Here is a 22,607-nt window from a genome sequence, read left to right as displayed (position 1 = left end):
TAAGTCACTGACAGTTCACGAAAAGGTCCCCGGGTTCTTGTCAATTCACAACTCGCAATCCCCGACGGCGTTCAAGCACGGCCGCGCTCCGGCGAGCAACTACGCCGGCCGATTGAGGCTAAGACTGGTGCTAATCTTCGGCTGAGCCCAAATTCGAGTTCCTATGAACGTTTTTCCCAACTAAATTACACTATCGGTGGACTAGGGAGCTCCGACCACGGTGGCCGTAAGCACAACGGCAACATGATCGTGTTCCCGGCGATGGGCGCCGGTCTAGTTCAATTAAAGGGGTCGGGGAGCATCACAGAGGCATGAGAATGCTCAAACGAGGAAGAAAAGGGCGGGCACTGACCGGAGTTGGGCTGGCGACGGTGAGTTCACTTCTACGGCGGCGGAGAACCGATTTGGGGGAAGTGCAAAATTCAGGCGAGCTGGTGGACAATCGGGTGTGGGAGCGGGTGCGATAGCTAGTAAAATACATAGCGAAGCCGAGGGGGGGCTCAATTTATAGACTCCGAGAGCGGTGGCTCTCAATTTGACCGTGATGCGTTGGTGGCCGGAGGGGAGGAAGAAGCTTGGCGCGCGGTTACGTGGCCTACGGCGTGGCAAACTCCTTAACGCTGATGGGATGGCTCAAACGAATTACGGTGACACGGTAGACAAGCTTGGCCACGCGGCGGAGGACCGTCGACCGGAGATGGGGAAGAAATGCGATCTGAGGGTGCGCTGGCAAGCCTACGGCGGTCTCCGGTGAGGGCACGATTGCCGCTTAACCCAAGCGCGCCACCGAGGTAACTTTTGCCACGATACCCAGTCACTTTACCACGGCCAACGACGACCGGTCACGCCGCGATGGCGTTCTTATCGCCGGCGGAGATGTCCTGATCCATAACGCGATAGTAACTGATGACGATGAACAGTGCCTCTGATCCAATACACAACTTGACTGACAGACCAACTTAGAGCCCATTTTTCTCTCAATTTTCCATAGTGACACAGGTTAAGCTCTGCAGCAAACTTGTAGAGTATGGTACCCACTACAAACTTGCTATGGCAATCATAGGTATATTTACACAGGATCATGCTCAAAACCCAGCTTGAAATCGAGGTCAGTTCACTGCTAGTCTGAAAATTCAGACATAACAGCCTGACAGCCCAACTTTAGGCTTGGTTTTCTCCAAATTCTTCTTAACAACTAAGCTTACAACCTTAAGCAAAGTTGTTCTCCTATAATTGGTCTTCAACTTTGATGTGGTGACCTAGGGCAAAAACCCTATGCTTTGTAAGTTACAAAGCCCTAAAGTGGAGCCTTTAACACTGAATTTCAGACTTAGTGTAGAACTCAAATGAGGTCCATTTTGCACTTAAGTCCAAATCTCAGGGTTTGGCTTGTAAATTCACATATTTGTGAACCAAAGGACTTAAGATACTTATTTGGCTTGGTTTTTGCACTTTAGTCCAAAAGTGGACTAATTTTGCATATAAGCCCTTAGGGTTTGGTTTTAGGGTTTCCTAGGGTTTCAATTAGGGTTTCTTGGCATCCCAGGGGTATAAAAGTGATTCAAGTTTATTCTTAGGGTCATTTTATGACTTTTACCCTAAAGTCTTTTGGTTTTCTTGACTTGGGTTAAGTTGCACCCCTTTAACTACTATTTAGGGTTAAGTCTATTAACCAGGGTTCTAGTTGCAAAACATTCAAAACAATACAACTTGTTTGAAATTTTTGCCTAGTGAATGCACTCTAGGTGTGTCAAACATATGCAATGCCAATGCTATGATGCCATGCTCAAGTTTTAGTTACAGTAACACCAGGGGTGTTACATCCTTCCCCCCATAAAAGAATCTCGTCCCGAGATTAAAAATCCTAGGGTAAGTAATGGTAAAGGAAACGCATCACATTTTTATTTCCTTATTTTTGGTACAAGGTGGAGGTTGATGTGGGGGTTACTTCTTTATTACAACAGCTATACAGGCTTTACAATTTACATGAGGCTAAAAAGCCTGGAAAATTCTTATCTAAGAAGTCTTGGGTTTCCCATGTAGCCTCATCTTCCGAATGTTGGTTCCACTGTATCTTGTAGAACTTGAGAGTCTTTCTTCGGGTGACCCTGTCCTTTTGATCCAGAACTCGAAGAGGATGTTCCGAGTATGTTAAGTCTGGTTCCAGGACAACATCAGTTATTTCAACGGTTTGATCAGGAACCCGAAGACACTTCTTCAGTTGTGACACGTGGAACACATTGTGCACAGCAGACAATGTTTCGGGGAGTTGGAGTCGATACGCCACTGGCCCATATCTTTCCAGAAGAAGAAAAGGACCAATATATCGTGGTGCAAGTTTTCCTTTAACTCCGAAACGCGATATGCCCTTCATTGGTGAGACCTTCAAGTAGACATAGTCTCCTTCCAGGAAATATAAGGGCATTCGCCGTTTGTCTGCATAACTCTTTTGCCGTGCTTGAGCTTTCTTCATATTATGGATAATTCTCTGAACCTTTTCTTCAACCTCTTTCACCATATCAGGTCTAAAGAAGTATCTTTCTCCAGGTTCAGACCAATTTAGCGGAGTCCGACACCGACGTCCATATAAAGCTTCAAAAGGTGCCATCTTGATACTTTCTTGATAACTATTATTGTATGAAAACTCCGCTAGGGGTAAACATTCATCCCATTTTGGTGAAAAGTCCAGGACACATGCCCGCAGCATATCTTCAAGTATTTGGTTCACTCTCTCAGTCTGTCCACTGGTTTGAGGATGATAGGCCGAACTGTGGAGTAATTTGGTACCCAGGGATTTATGAAGTTCTTCCCAAAACTTGGATACGAATTGAGGTCCACGATCCGACACTATGGTCTTTGGAACACCATGCAAACTGAGAATACGGGCAATGTATAACTCCGCAAGGGTAATGACGGGATATTTAACTTTGACAGGGAGGAAATGGGCGATCTTTGTGAGTCGATCAATAATAACCCATATAGAATCATACCCTTTTGCGGTTCTGGGCAATCCCACAACAAAGTCCATACTAATGTCTTCCCATTTCCATGTTGGGATTGGCAAGGATTGTAATGGACCAGCAGTTTTCATGTGTATGGCCTTGACACGTCTGCAAGTGTCACACTTCGCCACATATCGTGCAATCTCAATCTTCATTTTTGTCCACCAGTAATGTTGCTTTAAATCTTGGTACATCTTAGTGCTTCCGGGATGAATAGAATAGCGACTAAGATGTGCTTCATCCAGAATTTGCTGGCGGAGTTCTTCGTTCTTTGGCACAACTATGCGGTTTTTAAACCATATCACACCTTGATCGTCTTCTTTGAAACACTTGGCTACTCCAGCCTTTATCTTCTCTCGAATGTGCTTCATACCCAGATTATCTTTTTGAGCATCAATTATTCTTTGCAAAATGATTGACTCAAGCCTTAACTGATTTAGAGTCCCTTGTTGGATGATCCCCAGGTTTAGCTTTTCCATTTCCTGACACAAAGTGTTCTCGAAGATCTTCGCCATAAGACAGTGGCAGGAAGTCTTACGACTCAATGCATCTGCCACCACATTGGCCTTGCCTGGGTGATAATGGATCTCCAGTTCATAGTCTTTAATGAGCTCAAGCCATCGTCTTTGTCTCATATTCAACTCTGACTGGGTGAAGATGTACTTCAAACTTTTATGATCTGTATATATGTGACAAATGTTACCCAGCAGATAGTGACGCCAAATCTTTAGGGCATGAACCACAGCAGCTAGCTCCAGATCATGAGTTGGATAGTGCTCCTCATGCCGGCGCAACTGCCTTGAAGCATACGCAATCACTCGGCCCTCTTGCATCAGTACACAGCCGAGCCCACTGCCAGATGCATCACAATATACGTCAAAAGGTTTAGTGATGTCCGGTTGAGCTAATACCGGAGCAGTGGTCAATAATGTCTTCAGTTGCTCAAAGGCTTCATTGCACTTAGAAGACCAATTGAACTTGATGTCATTTTTCAACAAACTTGTGATTGGCTTCACAAGCTTAGAGAAATCTGGTATGAATCTGCGATAATACCCAGCTAGTCCAAGAAAACTCCGGACTTGGTGAACAGTTGTTGGGGGTTTCCATTCCAGAATATCTTTGACCTTGCTAGGATCTACCGCAATTCCTTTAGCTGATAACACGTGCCCCAAGAATTGAATTTCTTCCAGCCAGAACGCGCACTTGCTGAACTTGGCATATAGCTGGTGTTCCCTTAGGCGCGTCAATACAATCCGTAAATGCTGAGCATGGTCTTCTTCATTCTTGGAATATATCAAGATATCATCAATGAAGACTACCACGAACTTGTCCAATTCAGGCATGAACACCGAGTTCATCAGATAAGTGAAATGGGCAGGAGCATTTGTGAGCCCGAACGACATTACCAGGTATTCAAACAATCCATATCGCGTAGTAAACGCGGTCTTCGGTATATCCTCGGGCCGAATACGGATTTGATGATAGCCCGACCTGAGATCAATCTTGGAAAATACCCTCGCCCCAGTCAGTTGATCAAATAAGATGTCGATCCTGGGAAGGGGGTACTTATTCTTGATGGTGACCTCATTTAGGGGTCGATAATCCATGCACATTCTCAAGGTTTGATCCTTCTTCTTAACAAAAATGGCGGGACAACCCCAAGGGGATGAGCTTGGCCGGATGAATCCTTTATTCAGTAGATCTTGCAATTGAGTCTTCAGTTCCGCCAATTCATTAGGGGGCATGCGGTACGATCTTCGGGAGATGGGAGCCGTACCGGGCTTTAGCTCAATTACGAATTCTACATCTCTTTCAGGGGGCAGTCCAGGCAAATCTTCCGGAAATACATCTGGAAACTCACATACTACCGGAATGTTCTTGATCTCCGGTACAATGGCTTCATAGACTCTACCAGAAGCTTTGGCTGGATTGGCTGCGGGGAGAGTCAAAAGAATCTCTTCTTGGTTATAGCTCAACCTGACGGTTCTGAGTTCAGTGTTGAGAATTGCTTTGTATTGGGTTAACCAATTCATTCCCAAAATTACATCTATATCCTGGCCCTTTAGAACAATCATGTTAGCAGGAAAGTTCCGTCCGGCCATTATTACTGGCACTCCATAGGCCACTTCTTTTGTATAAATGTGTCCCCCAAGTGAATGAATTTTAAATCCCTCCTTTGATTCATGGTATGCAATATGATGTTGTTCCACAAACTTCTTGCTAATAAATGTATGTGAAGCACCAGAATCAAAAAGAATAATTGCTGGGTGACTGGCCACGAGAAACGTACCCATCATCACCGGTTCTCCTTCCGGTGTAGTAGCCACTTGAGTGTAGTATACACGCCCCGTTTTCTTTGTATTCTTCCCCGCAACATTTCCTTTTGGCTGAACTGATTTCCCAGATCCTTGCGAAGCATTAGATTGATTTTGCCTAGGATATGGGCAGTCCTTGATGAAGTGTCCCGACTTGCCGCAATTAAAGCACCCAGTTGAAGAACTAGGCAAGGCAGGGAATCGAGTGCCTGGGGCACCCGGCTGTTTTGGGGTAGTGGGGGCATTGTTGGGGCGGATAATAATGGGCTGTTTGAAGGGAAATGAAGGTGGACGAGAAAAAGGGCGATTTTGGTTTGAGGGTCGAATCACAAACCGTGGTTTCTTTGCCTGGCCCTGATTAGGCCGCTCACCACCAAATCCCTTATTCTTTCCAGAATTTGTGTATTTGGCTTCAACAGATAAGGCTGTGCTGACAGCCTTTCCATACGTGAGGTCTATGCATGTGGCCATTTTCCTTTGTAGCCGATCATTCAGTCCCCGCATAAAACAGTTCTTCTTCTTCAAATCTGTATTCACCTGATCGATAGCATACTGCGACAGGTGATTGAATTTGTTGAGATATTGAGTAATGGTATCTCCGCCTTGTTGTAACTTCATAAACTCCTCTTGTTTCATATGCAGCACTCCCTCAGGGATGTAGTGTTCACGGAAAGCTGCTTTAAACTCATTCCAGGTAACTTGATGATTGTCAGGTTGAATAGCCATAAAATTTCCCCACCAGGTACTGGCAGGACCACGGAGTTGTTGTGCGGCAAACAACGGCTTCTGCGTCTCTGAGCATCGAAGAAGACCAAACTTTTGCTCGATAACCCGAATCCACTCGTCAGCTTCTAAGGGATCTTCTGCTTTGACGAATAGAGGTGGACGAGTTTCCGAGAAATCCAGATAAGTGGTCTCACGGGGACCCTGCGGATAACCTCTTCCCGCCTGCTGCTGGAATTGTTGCTGACCCGCCATTTTCCTAAGGAAGCGGGTATTTTCGGCGGTGGCATTCACCAAGGCGGCGATCGCCTCGGCTAACGTGGGAGGAACTGGAGGTGGGTTTGGGGTAGCATCCCGTCCCCCAGAAGTTCCTGCTGCATCCTGCCCTCGAGTCCTGGTCGGCATCTGTGGCAAAAACATTTGAAATAGACATAATGTGCCAGAGAAAACCTTCCATTTTACATTACTATAAAAAGTAATGATACAGACTCGATATTACATAACTGGATACAACACCCATTATACAAAGGTTCAACCTATTAACAGGATACAATACCCATTATACAACAGTACACCCTACAATACCCTACCATACACTACTTTACTTCTATTACACCCTTATTCCTGCTTGCCATCAGTCTTGGCGGCTTCATCGTCAGGTGTGGGAGTCCAGACGTCAACCAACCTCAAAGAAGGAGGGGGCTCAAACAGGTCTAACTCCCCACCCAGCGCACGTCCCGCAACGTGAGATGGTCCAGCTTCTGCCTCAGCAGGTTGTGTAGGCTCACTTGGGTGTAGTTGTGAGTATAGTATATGGACTTCCTCGTGCAATGTATTGCAGTAAACTTGTAGGTCATCGACAGTCGAGCTAAGTTCTTTAATTCGGGCCTGAGCCCTTGCTTCCTTAGCACACATTAGCAAACGAGACTGCACGGCCCAGTCAAGTGCTAAGTCTCGATCAGCGAGTTGATCCTGCAAGTGTCGGATGTCCCTTCTCAGTTCGTTGATTCTATCACCGTCAGCGACCCAAGCATCAGTCCTATGTTGAAGTGCTGCTTGAAGTCGACTCACACGAGCTTCAAGGTCTCCGATAGGGTCGTTACTTCCACTACTGCTGCTTTCATGTCGGGGAGCCAATTGATGCCGAGGCACCCCAATTGGTCCCGTGGACTTGCGTGCCGTTAGCCTGGTACGTGGCGGCATCTTTTCTAAGGGGGAAAATGCTATTAGTATAGTGCTTAGCATGATGCATGTATAATTACAGAATCAACCTTAGTCGATTCAACCTTCTATATGTTGCACTCTTCCTATCTGGTCTTTAAGATAGACTTCTTCAGAATACTTAGGTAAGAAGAGAAAAGAATTTCTAGGTAAGACTTTCGAAAATTCTTTTGAAGATGCCTCATAATATCTGCCAAGAAGGGCTACGCTCCGATACCAGCTGTGACGGAACCTCCCAAGTAATTAGGCCCACCTACAGTTGTCCTTGTCCAACGGACATCAGACAACCCTGTAGGTGCCCCTGAACTACTTGACAAGTTCGGTATCTTTCCTTACCTCACCAGGAACGTCTCACCCATCTTGTAGACATTACAGAACATCGGAGATGAAGAAATGCGGAAGCGAATTACATAATCTTACATTTATTTCAAAAGCAAGTTTGAGTTAGGTTATTACAGACCAGTCTAAAAGTGAGTGCATAGAAGTAATATTATACAAACCAGGGAGGCACAAACTCCTCCCGAGAAGTTAAAAGCAAAAGATCTTAAGTGGAGGACCGAATCCTCCCGCGCTTCAGTCTTGATTTTCTTCTTTTGGAACCACCTTGGCACAGAAGCAGCAAAAGTCTGCTACTTCCTCACCTAAAAACAACGAAGGGATAAACCCTGAGTATGGAATACTCAGCAAGTCTTACCCGACTAAAGAAAAGACTCTCAAGGGTATGCTGGTTATATGGGAGTCAAGGTAAGGCTTTTCAATATTCAAAGACTCTGTTTTGCAGAAATGCTTACTAAAGTGGATCCTTAAAAATCCAGTTTTAATTGGTCAAGTTAAGTAAAATTACCTGCACTAGAGTTCTTTCTACCCTAGTTCAATCACTGGTCCTGCACTAGCCAATTTCTTAACAAAAACCCATTATCTTTAGTGGAATGCTACGTGTAGGGCAGTGACCAAGTCTTCATAACCGCGAAGGTACGGCGATCCGAATCGATTATACTCAGCTGAGGATCTCCAATCACACGACATATGTAGCACTTAACCCTTGCATATGTCAACCCGCCACCGGGGTTCTTAAGGCCGGATCAGGTTCACGCAGACCGAGAGCACAGCTACACCACCGTCCAGCCTCTTGCCACGGAGGGTACACGCTACTCTCGCCACCGCTCCACGCCCATCTCGTGTTGTCTTATTCCGGCCTTAGTCTGCCCGAGGCAAGGCTTACCCATGACGAGGCATGTGACCAGTTAAAGGGTCCTCGATCATCAAGCCTACATCGAGACGGTCCTTAATCGACTCAGACGGAGACACTACACCGAGACTCTCTTCTCGTGCAAGTCACCTGCCCGGTCTCAGCTTAATCATTTAAAACCCAAAGTTGGTACCTGGCAGAGGTACATCCTTTGTAATGTTGAACCTATCAAGGCCTTTGATAGATCCATCATCAAGTTTTATTTTCGAAAAACATCCCACCCAATTTTGCCACATCATATTTTGTAAAAAACAAAACCTTTTGTTTTTCTAAAGCAAAGCTAAGCATCAAAAGCTTTTGTAAAACAGGTGATCAAGGAAGGTAATCAAATTCAAGGAAGGTAATGCAGGAATGGTTTTATCAAGCAACTCCTATCACCTAATGCAGCAATCAAGTGAGAAAGATTTTGAAATAGCAAGGGAGGTGGCAAATGCACCGGGGCTTGCCTTCGTTTGCAGGTGATTCAGGCTCGGATCCACAAATGTCGAAGTAGAAACTATTCCCGGCCTGAGTGTCCAAAGGTGGTTGCACTTGCTCTTCAGTTACTTCTACCTCTTCTTCTCGTTCTAATCATAACCATACATATGTATAAGAATGGATGCCATGGGTTGCTCATGAGGATGCAAAGACAACATAAACTTATTATTTATGTCTTGAATACAACTTGCCTTCACGGAGTTCCGGGAACTTAGGGTTTCCGGAGTCGGTAAAGGAGTTCATAGGGTAGGGGGGTGTTTTGGGTTTGGTGATCAAACAAGGTCCAAATCAATTCAAACTTTACCCAAGGCTTCCAAATATTGTATAACACTCATATAAAAATTTTGGGCATTTTAGAACTTACCAATTATTTTCTAAAAATCTATAACCAAGACTTTTAACTACTTTAAATACCCTAAAATTTCTTACTTCCATTAAAAATCACCAACTTATTTTTATTAAATGCTATGGAAAATAACAAGCCTAGGAAAATTGGTCTCATAATTTTAGGATTTTTCTACTATTTTCTACCGTTTTTCAAAGTTCTGCTGAAAAAGAAAAAGGAAAAAGAGGAGCAGTACTGGGCCGATTCAGGTCCAGCCGGCCCAAGCCCGAGCGGATTCACGCGCGCGCCCGCGCCCGCGAGGCGACTTTGCGCAGAGGCCCTCGGCTTAACGGCTAAACAGAAATAGGTCCGTTTACTATTGTTTTAAGTCACTGACAGTTCACGAAAAGGTCCCCGGGTTCTTGTCAATTCACAACTCGCAGTCCCCGACGGCGTTCAAGCACGGCCGCGCTCCGGCGAGCAACTACGCCGGCCGATTGAGGCTAAGACTGGTGCTAATCTTCGGCTGAGCCCAAATTCGAGTTCCTATGAACGTTTTTCCCAACTAAATTACACTATCGGTGGACTAGGGAGCTCCGGCCACGGTGGCCGTAAGCACAACGGCAACATGATCGTGTTCCCGGCGATGGGCGCCGGTCTAGTTCAATTAAAGGGGTCGGGGAGCATCACAGAGGCATGAGAATGCTCAAACGAGGAAGAAAAGGGCGGGCACTGACCGGAGTTGGGCTGGCGACGGTGAGTTCACTTCTACGGCGGCGGAGAACCGATTTGGGGGAAGTGCAAAATTCAGGCGAGCTGGTGGACAATCGGGTGTGGGAGCGGGTGCGATAGCTAGTAAAATACATAGCGAAGCCGAGGGGGGGCTCAATTTATAGACTCCGAGAGCGGTGGCTCTCAATTTGACCGCGATGCGTTGGTGGCCGGAGGGGAGGAAGAAGCTTGGCGCGCGGTTACGTGGCCTACGGCGTGGCAAACTCCTTAACGCTGATGGGATGGCTCAAACGAATTACGGTGACACGGTAGACAAGCTTGGCCACGCGGCGGAGGACCGTCGACCGGAGATGGGGAAGAAATGCGATCTGAGGGTGCGCTGGCAAGCCTACGGCGGTCTCCGGTGAGGGCACGATTGCCGCTTAACCCAAGCGCGCCACCGAGGTAACTTTTGCCACGATACCCAGTCACTTTACCACGGCCAACGACGACCGGTCACGCCGTGATGGCGTTCTTATCACCGGCGGAGATGTCCTGATCCATAACGCGATAGTAACTGATGACGATGAACAGTGCCTCTGATCCAATACACAACTTGACTGACAGACCAACTTAGAGCCCATTTTTCTCTCAATTTTTCATAGTGACACAGGTTAAGCTCTGCAGCAAACTTGTAGAGTATGGTACCCACTACAAACTTGCTATGGCAATCATAGGTATATTTACACAGGATCATGCTCAAAACCCAGCTTGAAATCGAGGTCAGTTCATGTCACACCCGGGTTTTAGGGGTCCAAAGCCCGGGCGCGAACATAAACACCAGGTGTGCTGGGACCAAGTCTCACACATATGATGAATCATGGCACAGGATCGAATGTCATAACTTTACTATATAATAGGAGTTCTATACAAAATAAATAATTACATATAAGGAGACAACGGTCCAGCAACCCAAAGTTGACTGGGAGACGACGACCTAGACCTCTCACGAACACATCACAGCATCCTCCATGCGCCTCATCCTTCGGTACCTGTTCTTGACCTGTGGGGGGGTGTGAGACAGCAAGAGTGAGCTCACATACGTTCATTGCTCAACAAGTTGTGGGGAATAATGTGCATGAACTCGCCAAAGGTGGGAGCTCACGTGAAGTGTAAGGCTTACCAAAGAGGATGGTTAGAGCTGAGCATTGCTTTTAAAGTTGGTCAAAATTTTATTAGCAGTTACTAAGTATAAGTAAATACCAAACCCAATTAAGTAGTAGAACAAAAGTAACAACATCACCTGCGATGCAATGCATATGACAAATTGAATTTAGTTCCATAAATTAATCATCAGAGAGTCCTGAGCTGCTCATGACCGTGAGCTCGGCTAGTATACCAGTTTTACACTCTGCAGAGGTTGTACCCTTTACCCACAAGTCATGTTACCCATCTGCCAAGGGATCGCGACTTCCCATACACCTCTACCGAGGAGGCGAGGCAGGGTAACACTACGAGGCCTTTACAAAGTTCCACTAGCTTCAGAAAACCCGCTACAGTTTATAGGAAGCTCCAATGCAGGAATCCCTTGCAGGACCGCCATCGCAGCAAAATCCTCCCGAGGGCCTCTCTACACTGACCACTCCCCTACTGCCCTTGCCCCTTTCGGGTAAGATAGTCCTCCACTAGCTTTCCTAATTAGTCAGCCAAGGGCGTCCCATTAAACCCTTGTGGTGGCACGTGGTTCTCAAGTTAAGCTCTATGTTCCAATTAACATTTAATGATCTTGTCATGAACATAAATAGAATAACAACATAATTGGAACATAGATGTAATGAAATATTAACCCAAAACCATATAAAGCAGTAGCAGAACTACCCAAGTGATCCAGGGGTAAACAAGGTATTCAGGATGAACAAACTAGGGTGACCTATTGGGTCCCATCAAAATTAACCTATGCAGATCATTATGATTAATCCGAACATGAGTAGGTAAAAGAAGTGATCAAGGGCACAACTTGCCTGGGACTTGAGATTCCAGGTACCAGGATGATCTTCAGGTGGCTCGTGTCCTCACGCTAGTCGTAGCATTACAAACAAACAGTGTATAGGCGAAATTAACATTACACCAAACATAATCATAAACTGCATAATAATATTCTACGCTGCGTAACGAGATCGTAGAAACAAGAACCACTAAATTCGGAGCTACGGTTATTAAGTTATGAATTTCCAAAGTTATTTAGTGCTTAGAATAGATTAGTCCGAATGAATAATTTTAATTCAAGATTCATGGATAAACAATGTTACTGGTTGATATACAATATTAATACAAAATTATTGCAACTGGAATGGGTCAATTTGGAGTTCATATGGATTTTCTACAATTTAAACAAGTTTCTGCAATTAAATTTGTACTAAAAACCATTTTCTAACCTATTTTCCTGATTTTATTAATTTTCTGGACGGGGCCTCATTTTCTGGAAAACGCAGGGGCTACGGCGCAAATATTCCTAAGACTCAGAGAATCCCACAACGGACGGCGGGTTGTTTCAAGATAAACAGGGGGACTCTTTAGTGAATTGGCCATTGCGAAGGGGTATCGGCACCCGCGAGCCGTCCGATCCAAGATCGTCGGTCCAGATTAGACCGAGACACCCATGAACCCGCCCACATTATTAGTCGTTGGATCGTGGATCGACGGCGCAGATTTTAAATACTAGGATCATTACACGCCCGTCCGTTTATGATCTAACGGCAGGGATCCGTCTCAACGAAGGGGTACGCATTGATCTAATCTACACCGTTCCTTTTGCATCCTACGGCCCATGTGCTCCTTCTACCTCCAGACGGCCAAGCAGCGGCGGTGCGGAACAGGAGAACGGCGGCACCATTGCCAGGGACCCGAATCCCAGGTATTCGTTACGAGATCAATGATTCAAGCCCATTCTTTTTTTCCCCTACGCCAACCCCGAGGGCGCTACCATGCCACACGGCGGAGGCCATGGCCGAGCCTGCCCACATCGCACGGCTTCACGCGACGGCGCACCATTGCTGGCGACAACATCAACACCATCCCCCGATGCACCAAGCCCAGATTCAACGCGCCCTACATACTATGGTAATATTATGAACAATCAAGCAGGAACTAACCTTCGTCCACGACCGGGGATGAGTCGTCCCACAGCACATGGCAGCCCACGGTGCCACCCCGCCCTTCGACGAGAAATCATCGGTCTCTTGGTCGCCGCCCCCGCACAGGACGCCAACCAGCACCACCAGCCTGATCCCACGAAGCACCCTGGCATTCACCCGACTCACGACGACGGCGAGCATGGCTCCGCGTAACGGCAGGACTCCCCGCGGCAGCACTCTTAGGCCTCGGTGAAAGTAGGATCGCATGCTCGTCTTCCACAACAGGTGCCGGGCGACACCGCTGCCGGCCGCGTTTATATGCACGTGAGCAGGGTCCGCGAGATGCAGGTGTTTTGCTACAAAATCGCGCGCATACCGGCGGGGTTGTTACCAACTGGTTGATGCGTTTCGTAGGGAGTAGTTGACTGCCTGCATGGCTTGCATGCTTACATCAGCGATGAAGTCACGATGACATAGAGTCCGGCCAGAATGCATAAAGAAATAACAGGAAACGTATACCATGGTGAGCCTACCATACGGTTCCTCTCCTTCTATTTTTTTTATTTTACTTGTTTTCCTTCTATTCCAAATTTTGAATTTCTATATTCAACTCTGGTTCACAAATGTAAATGCACGATCAAGGAAAATCCAGCAAGAGAATTACTAATTCCTTTTAAAATATTTACACTTTTACTTATTTAGTTTTCTCTCTTTTTTTTAAATGAATTTTACCTTTCGATATGGAATCTGCATGCATTTCACTAAGAACAATTATTTATTGATCTAAATCTTTAGGTATTACCAAAACCTTCATTGAATATCTATATGTAGTTCCACAAAGGGATGATCCCAGTTCATTTAGGTGTCTTATTTAATCTTTTATTAGAAGACACATTTATAGAAGGTAAGGAAATATATTTTAATTCAAAAAAAAGTCTTTGGTGAATTTTCCTAGATCTCAAAAAAAATTTTACGGTATTACAAATTCTACCCCCCTTAAAAATAATCTCGTCCTCGAGATTAGTAAGAAAGGATGTAAAAAGCCTTATTTATAGTTTAGCTTTTAGTTTCTAATTAGTTTAATATTAGGAACTTTCATGTTAATTAGAAAGTGATTAGGAAAGCATGGGCATCTATATGTATAGCCATTTTATTATGTAGGATAAAAGATGGGTAGGTTAGGGCAAGAATAGCCTAGGGTAAGATAGTCTATGGTGAGGAAGAACTCCGTATTGGGTGATAATGCATCTGAAGATCGAGTTCGACTTTCTCTCCTTCCTTAACGAGGTTGATCTTTTCCTTCTCCGGTCTTGGTCTCATTGTTTCGGGGTTAGTGTATACCATCGAAGTTGGGGGAGTATGGTTAAGATAGATGTGGGTGAGATAGCCTACATGATGTAGATCAAAATCTTGTTTGATGTTAGGTGGGGATGGATAGATTATGCATTTCATCATAACTCTATTGGTTAGGTTAGATCTTCTGCTCATGGTTGAGTTGGTCTAATGTACTAGTTTAAGTTAACACATGGCTAGTAGGGTCTAACCTATTCTACCATTATCACTAATATGTTTTAAGTATGCCACATTAGATTAGATCATATTAGATTAGATAAGATCTAGAATAGATTGGATATGACTAGATTAGACTAGTTTTGGTTAGATATATCTACTATGATAGGATAAATATTATTAGGATATGCTAGAAACTTTTAAGATGAGATGCATCTGTTAAGCTAGATATTTTAATGGGAGATAATCTAAGCTAATTAGTTATCTCATTACACATTTAGAATAAGGCACCAGTTTAGGTTAGAATATTCTATGGGGGAAGGGTCTAGTCTTATTTCACCAGTATTAACTAACCTGTTTTGAGTGGGTTACATTAGGTTAGTTTAGATTAGATGGAAACTAGATTAATTTAGCATAACTAGATTTGACTAAATAAGATCTAATTAATTTGAATTAGATCATGGTTGTTACTCTAGGATGAGATAAGTAAAGTGGTTAGGATAAGACAAATCTTTCAAGATAAGTTGAATCTATTAAGATAAGAAAGAATCTTTTAAGATAAGATGGATCTAGATATATTAGGATAAGTTAGGATCTTTTGAGATAAGATAGATCTATAAGTGTAGGATAGATTTTTTTTAAGATGAGATGGATCTATTAAGCTATATACATTTTTTTAATGAGGAATAACCTAATTTGTCTACTTACTTTTATAAGCATTTTTTTCCTATATGTATATGCAGATGTAATCGCGTACATTACTCCACAACCATTCACACTCAATCAAAGATCCAAATCAAACAAGTATCATAAGGACAAGCATTCAAGCATATCAATATTTATGAAAATAGTTTTGTTTTTGTTCCTAAGATTAGGTCTCCTATTCCTAAAGGTCACTTTAGGCACGGAATTTCAAAGTGTGAAATCCACATTTGTCTTTAGAAGGAAAAGGTAAGAATGATCAGAGTCAAGCGGAAATAGATGAGAAAAGATTAAGAAAAGTTTAGAAAAGAATCAGAGTAGCAAAGGTAAGTAGACAATGGTTGTCCAGTTCTATCTAGGTTTCGTCCTACAGTCAACATCCCTCTGATACCACTTCTGTCACACCCGGGTTTTAGGGGTCCAAAGCCCGGGCGCGAACATAAACACCAGGTGTGCTGGGACCAAGTCTCACACATATGATGAATCATGGCACAGGATCGAATGTCATAACTTTACTATATAATAGGAGTTCTATACAAAATAAATAATTACATATAAGGAGACAACGGTCCAGCAACCCAAAGTTGACTGGGAGACGACGACCTAGACCTCTCACGAACACATCACAGCATCCTCCATGCGCCTCATCCTTCGGTACCTGTTCTTGACCTGTGGGGGGGGGTGTGAGACAGCAAGAGTGAGCTCACATACGTTCATTGCTCAACAAGTTGTGGGGAATAATGTGCATGAACTCGCCAAAGGTGGGAGCTCACGTGAAGTGTAAGGCTTACCAAAGAGGATGGTTAGAGCTGAGCATTGCTTTTAAAGTTGGTCAAAATTTTATTAGCAGTTACTAAGTATAAGTAAATACCAAACCCAATTAAGTAGTAGAACAAAAGTAACAACATCACCTGCGATGCAATGCATATGACAAATTGAATTTAGTTCCATAAATTAATCATCAGAGAGTCCTGAGCTGCTCATGACCGTGAGCTCGGCTAGTATACCAGTTTTACACTCTGCAGAGGTTGTACCCTTTACCCACAAGTCATGTTACCCATCTGCCAAGGGATCGCGACTTCCCATACACCTCTACCGAGGAGGCGAGGCAGGGTAACACTACGAGGCCTTTACAAAGTTCCACTAGCTTCAGAAAACCCGCTACAGTTTATAGGAAGCTCCAATGCAGGAATCCCTTGCAGGACCGCCATCGCAGCAAAATCCTCCCGAGGGCCTCTCTACACTGACCACTCCCCTACTGCCCTTGCCCCTTTCGGGTAAGATAGTCCTCCACTAGCTTTCCTAATTAGTCAGCCAAGGGCGTCCCATTAAACCCTTGTGGTGGCACGTGGTTCTCAAGTTAAGCTCTATGTTCCAATTAACATTTAATGATCTTGTCATGAACATAAATAGAATAACAACATAATTGGAACATAGATGTAATGAAATATTAACCCAAAACCATATAAAGCAGTAGCAGAACTACCCAAGTGATCCAGGGGTAAACAAGGTATTCAGGATGAACAAACTAGGGTGACCTATTGGGTCCCATCAAAATTAACCTATGCAGATCATTATGATTAATCCGAACATGAGTAGGTAAAAGAAGTGATCAAGGGCACAACTTGCCTGGGACTTGAGATTCCAGGTACCAGGATGATCTTCAGGTGGCTCGTGTCCTCACGCTAGTCGTAGCATTACAAACAAACAGTGTATAGGCGAAATTAACATTACACCAAACATAATCATAAACTGCATAATAATATTCTACGCTGCGTAACGAGATCGTAGAAACAAGAACCACTAAATTCGGAGCTACGGTTATTAAGTTATGAATTTCCAAAGTTATTTAGTGCTTAGAATAGATTAGTCCGAATGAATAATTTTAATTCAAGATTCATGGATAAACAATGTTACTGGTTGATATACAATATTAATACAAAATTATTGCAACTGGAATGGGTCAATTTGGAGTTCATATGGATTTTCTACAATTTAAACAAGTTTCTGCAATTAAATTTGTACTAAAAACCATTTTCTAACCTATTTTCCTGATTTTATTAATTTTCTGGACGGGGCCTCATTTTCTGGAAAACGCAGGGGCTACGGCGCAAATATTCCTAAGACTCAGAGAATCCCACAACGGACGGCGGGTTGTTTCAAGATAAACAGGGGGACTCTTTAGTGAATTGGCCATTGCGAAGGGGTATCGGCACCCGCGAGCCGTCCGATCCAAGATCGTCGGTCCAGATTAGACCGAGACACCCATGAACCCGCCCACATTATTAGTCGTTGGATCGTGGATCGACGGCGCAGATTTTAAATACTAGGATCATTACACGCCCGTCCGTTTATGATCTAACGGCAGGGATCCGTCTCAACGAAGGGGTACGCATTGATCTAATCTACACCGTTCCTTTTGCATCCTACGGCCCATGTGCTCCTTCTACCTCCAGACGGCCAAGCAGCGGCGGTGCGGAACAGGAGCACGGCGGCGCCATTGCCAGGGACCCGAATCCCAGGTATTCGTTACGAGATCAATGATTCAAGCCCATTCTTTTTTTTCCCCTACGCCAACCCCGAGGGCGCTACCATGCCACACGGCGGAGGCCATGGCCGAGCCTGCCCACATCGCACGGCTTCACGCGACGGCGCACCATTGCTGGCGACAACATCAACACCATCCCCCGATGCACCAAGCCCAGATTCAACGCGCCCTACATACTATGGTAATATTATGAACAATCAAGCAGGAACTAACCTTCGTCCACGACCGGGGATGAGTCGTCCCACAGCACATGGCAGCCCACGGTGCCACCCCGCCCTTCGACGAGAAATCATCGGTCTCTTGGTCGCCGCCCCCGCACAGGACGCCAACCAGCACCACCAGCCTGATCCCACGAAGCACCCTGGCATTCACCCGACTCACGACGACGGCGAGCATGGCTCCGCGTAACGGCAGGACTCCCCGCGGCAGCACTCTTAGGCCTCGGTGAAAGTAGGATCGCATGCTCGTCTTCCACAACAGGTGCCGGGCGACACCGCTGCCGGCCGCGTTTATATGCACGTGAGCAGGGTCCGCGAGATGCAGGTGTTTTGCTACAAAATCGCGCGCATACCGGCGGGGTTGTTACCAACTGGTTGATGTGTTTCGTAGGGAGTAGTTGACTGCCTGCATGGCTTGCATGCTTACATCAGCGATGAAGTCACGATGACATAGAGTCCGGCCAGAATGCATAAAGAAATAACAGGAAACGTATACCATGGTGAGCCTACCATACGGTTCCTCTCCTTCTATTTTTTTTTATTTTACTTGTTTTCCTTCTATTCCAAATTTTGAATTTCTATATTCAACTCTGGTTCACAAATGTAAATGCACGATCAAGGAAAATCCAGCAAGAGAATTACTAATTCCTTTTAAAATATTTACACTTTTACTTATTTAGTTTTCTCTCTTTTTTTTAAATGAATTTTACCTTTCGATATGGAATCTGCATGCATTTCACTAAGAACAATTATTTATTGATCTAAATCTTTAGGTATTACCAAAACCTTCATTGAATATCTATATGTAGTTCCACAAAGGGATGATCCCAGTTCATTTAGGTGTCTTATTTAATCTTTTATTAGAAGACACATTTATAGAAGGTAAGGAAATATATTTTAATTCAAAAAAAAGTCTTTGGTGAATTTTCCTAGATCTCAAAAAAAATTTTACGGTATTACTGTTCACTGCTAGTCTGAAAATTCAGACATAACAGCCTGACAGCCCAACTTTAGGCTTGGTTTTCTCCAAATTCTTCTTAACAACTAAGCTTACAACCTTAAGCAAAGTTGTTCTCCTATAATTGGTCTTCAACTTTGATGTGGTGACCTAGGGCAAAAACCCTATGCTTTGTAAGTTACAAAGCCCTAAAGTGGAGCCTTTAACACTGAATTTCAGACTTAGTGTAGAACTCAAATGAGGTCCATTTTGCACTTAAGTCCAAATCTCAGGGTTTGGCTTGTAAATTCACATATTTGTGAACCAAAGGACTTAAGATACTTATTTGGCTTGGTTTTTGCACTTTAGTCCAAAAGTGGACTAATTTTGCATATAAGCCCTTAGGGTTTGGTTTTAGGGTTTCCCAGGGTTTCAATTAGGGTTTCTTGGCATCCCAGGGGTATAAAAGTGATTCAAGTTTATTCTTAGGGTCATTTTATGACTTTTACCCTAAAGTCTTTTGGTTTTCTTGACTTGGGTTAAGTTGCACCCCTTTAACTACTATTTAGGGTTAAGTCTATTAACCAGGGTTCTAGTTGCAAAACATTCAAAACAATACAACTTGTTTGAAATTTTTGCCTAGTGAATGCACTCTAGGTGTGTCAAACATATGCAATGCCAATGCTATGATGCCATGCTCAAGTTTTAGTTACAGTAACACCAGGGGTGTTACAGGGGGTAGACGGGGCACGACGGGTCGTGCCAAGGCACGCGCACTACGCGAGCACGCGCTCGAGACCGCACGCACACGCCACGAACTAGCCGTGCGCACGTCGGAGCCGAGCGCTAGCCGAGCTCAAAGCCGCGCGCTAAAGGCACGCTGGGCCGAGCTCGAGGCCACGCCGGGGCCGTCACGACGCGAGCAAGGCACGGCGGGGCGAGCGGGCAAGCACGCCGGCGCAAGCGAGCACGGGCGAGCGAGGACGCGGCCGGGCGAGGACACGGCCGGGTGAGGCCGGGCGCGGGGGTGGGTGGCCGAGCCGGGGCGCGACGGGAGCGGCCGAGCCGGGGCATGGGGCGGTCGAGCTCGCCGGAGGGGGTGGCCGAGCTCGCGGGGCGGGGCCGAGCGGGCGCGGGGCTCGCCGGAGGCGAGGCGGCCGAGGGCGGGGCGGACGGGGGCGGCCGGACGCGAGGGGTCGAGCGGGGCTCGCGCGGGGGCGACCGAGCCAGGGCAGCCGGGGCGCGGCGAGGGGCGGGCTCGCCGGAGCGAGGCGCGCCAGGGCCGGGGGTGGCCGAGGCGGGGCGGCCGAGCGGCGGCGAGGGGCGGGCGGCCAAGCGGGCGGCCGGGCGCGAGGGGCCGAGGCCGGTCGAGCCGGGGGTGGCCGGGGCCAGGGCCGAGCTCGCCGGAGGCGGCCGAGCTCGCCGAGCCGGGGGCGGCGCGGGGATCGGAGGGCGGCCGAGCGGGCGGCCGAGCGCGGGGCGGCCGAGGGCGACCGGGCGCGGGGCCGGCCGGGCGCGGGCGAGGCCGGGGCCGAGGCCGAGCTCGCCGGGGCCGAGGCGGGCGCGCCCATGGCGCCGGGGCGGGGGACGCCGGCGGGAGGGAAGGAGGAGGGAGGGGAGGAGAGGAGGGAGGGGGGAGGGAGAAACCTCACCGGAGAGGGAGGCCGGCGCGGGGGCGGGACGGGGGCGACGACGGCTAGGGTTAGGGTGAGAGAGAGAGAGAGAGAGGATGACGAGCGGGGCCCGCGGGGAGGGGATTTTTGGAAAAAAAGAAAAGGGGAGGGGGCGGTTGGGCTGACTGGGCCCAAAGGGGGTGGGGGGCGCGCGGCTGGGCCACCAGGCGGCCCACGGCGGGAAGGGAAGGGGGGCGGCAGGGCCGCCGCGAGGCCCACGCGGGGGGAAGGGGGCGGCTGGGCCGAAAATGGGGAAAGAGGGGGAGAGGAGAAGGAAAAGGTTTTCTTTTTCTAAAATCTATTTTCCTCTAGATGAATGCATTCACATTTTTAAACAATCAAAAGGTATGCATGGTTCGGCATGGTGCATCACACAAAATAAAATATTTTAGGGTTTTGCTTTACATGGGACCTCAAGCCGAATCCCGCTATACTTTGGAAAAGATCAAGGTTTAGTGAGGGGAAAAGGGAAAAGGAAAGGGTAACGCCTGAATTTGGTGAGGGAAAAGAAGAAAAATTCTACCCCCAAATTCAGGGCGTTACAGCGCAGCGCGGCCCCGGCCCGGCACGACTTCGGCTCGCGCGGCCGCGGTGCCCTTGCGTAGCGCGGCGCGTGCGTGGCCCGTCCGCGACGCGTCAGCGCGGCTTTGCGCGCGCGTGCTCGTGTGGTGCGCACGGTGCTTTGGCACGGCTCGTCGTGCCCTCGGCGCGCTCGTCTACCCCTAGACGTGCCCGTCTACCCCCATGTATTCTATGCGTAGTGACCGCTAGGGATGGCATTTTACCCGCGGGTTCGGGTATCCACGGATATCTGACCCGTCGGTTTCGGGTTCGGGTACGAAATTTAACCCGCGGGTCTCACCCATACCCGACCCGTGATAAAATCAGGTCGGGTACGGGTTTTTTATTTCACCCGTGGGTCTTGGCGGATATCCGAATTATTCTCAGTTTTCAGCCCACCAGAGTCTAGAAACCGGCCCAATGTCCATTTTTATTCCCTATTTGGTATTCACCGGTTCACCCAGGAACCCTAGTCTCGGTCTCTCCTCTCTGGCTCTCTCAGACTCTCACACGTCTCTCTCTGTCTCGCTCTCAGCCGCCTGCCCGCCCAACCACAAGCAGCCGCCACCCCACCCGTCGGCCGCCAGAAAGGCCAAACCGCAGAAACCGAGCGCCCTGCGTGACTGCGTCCGGTGTCCCTGCCGTGTGCCGTCCAGCGGTCCAGGTCCGGCTGCCGTGGTGCCAGTGAAAATCCCCGGGAGTCAGTGTCAGTGTCAAGTCGGCAGAGCTGGATCTATAGATGGCCAGTCGGGCCGGGCTAAACGGGCCGGCCCGAAGCACGGCACGGCCCGTAGTGCCTGGGCACGGCACGACACGGCCCAATAGGTAGTGTCGTGCCTGGGCCGAGCATCAGGCACGCTGGGCCGGCACGGGCACGGCACGATTAGCCCCTAGGCACGGTTAGGCACGATTATGCATGATTAGATCCAAGCACGACTAGTTAGCTGTGTGTTGTACTCTTTTTTCTTATCTAGGGTTTTCTCACAAGAGTGAGTTTTTACCTAAATAGGTTTTTAATGAGTCAACCATTGCACTAAACAGTTCAATATTAGCTATTTTAGTATGTTTTAACTGTGTTTGTGAATATCTGACTAAAATTCTGTGGTATAGTGCTAAACGGACTATATGGGCTAAACGGGCTAAACGGGCCGGCACGGCACAGCTAAGCAGGCTTAGTGTCGTGCTTGGGCCTGGCCTTAGGCACTAGTGCCGTGCCGGCACGGCACGGCTATTAAACGGGCCAAACGGGCCGTGCCCTAACCGTGCCGTGCCTGGCCGTGCCCGGGCCGGGCCGTGCTGTGC

Source organism: Zea mays, chromosome 6 (genome assembly GCF_902167145.1).
Source record: "Zea mays cultivar B73 chromosome 6, Zm-B73-REFERENCE-NAM-5.0, whole genome shotgun sequence".
In the NCBI taxonomy this organism is placed as follows: domain Eukaryota; kingdom Viridiplantae; phylum Streptophyta; class Magnoliopsida; order Poales; family Poaceae; genus Zea; species Zea mays.
This window is presented reverse-complemented; position numbering follows the sequence as displayed.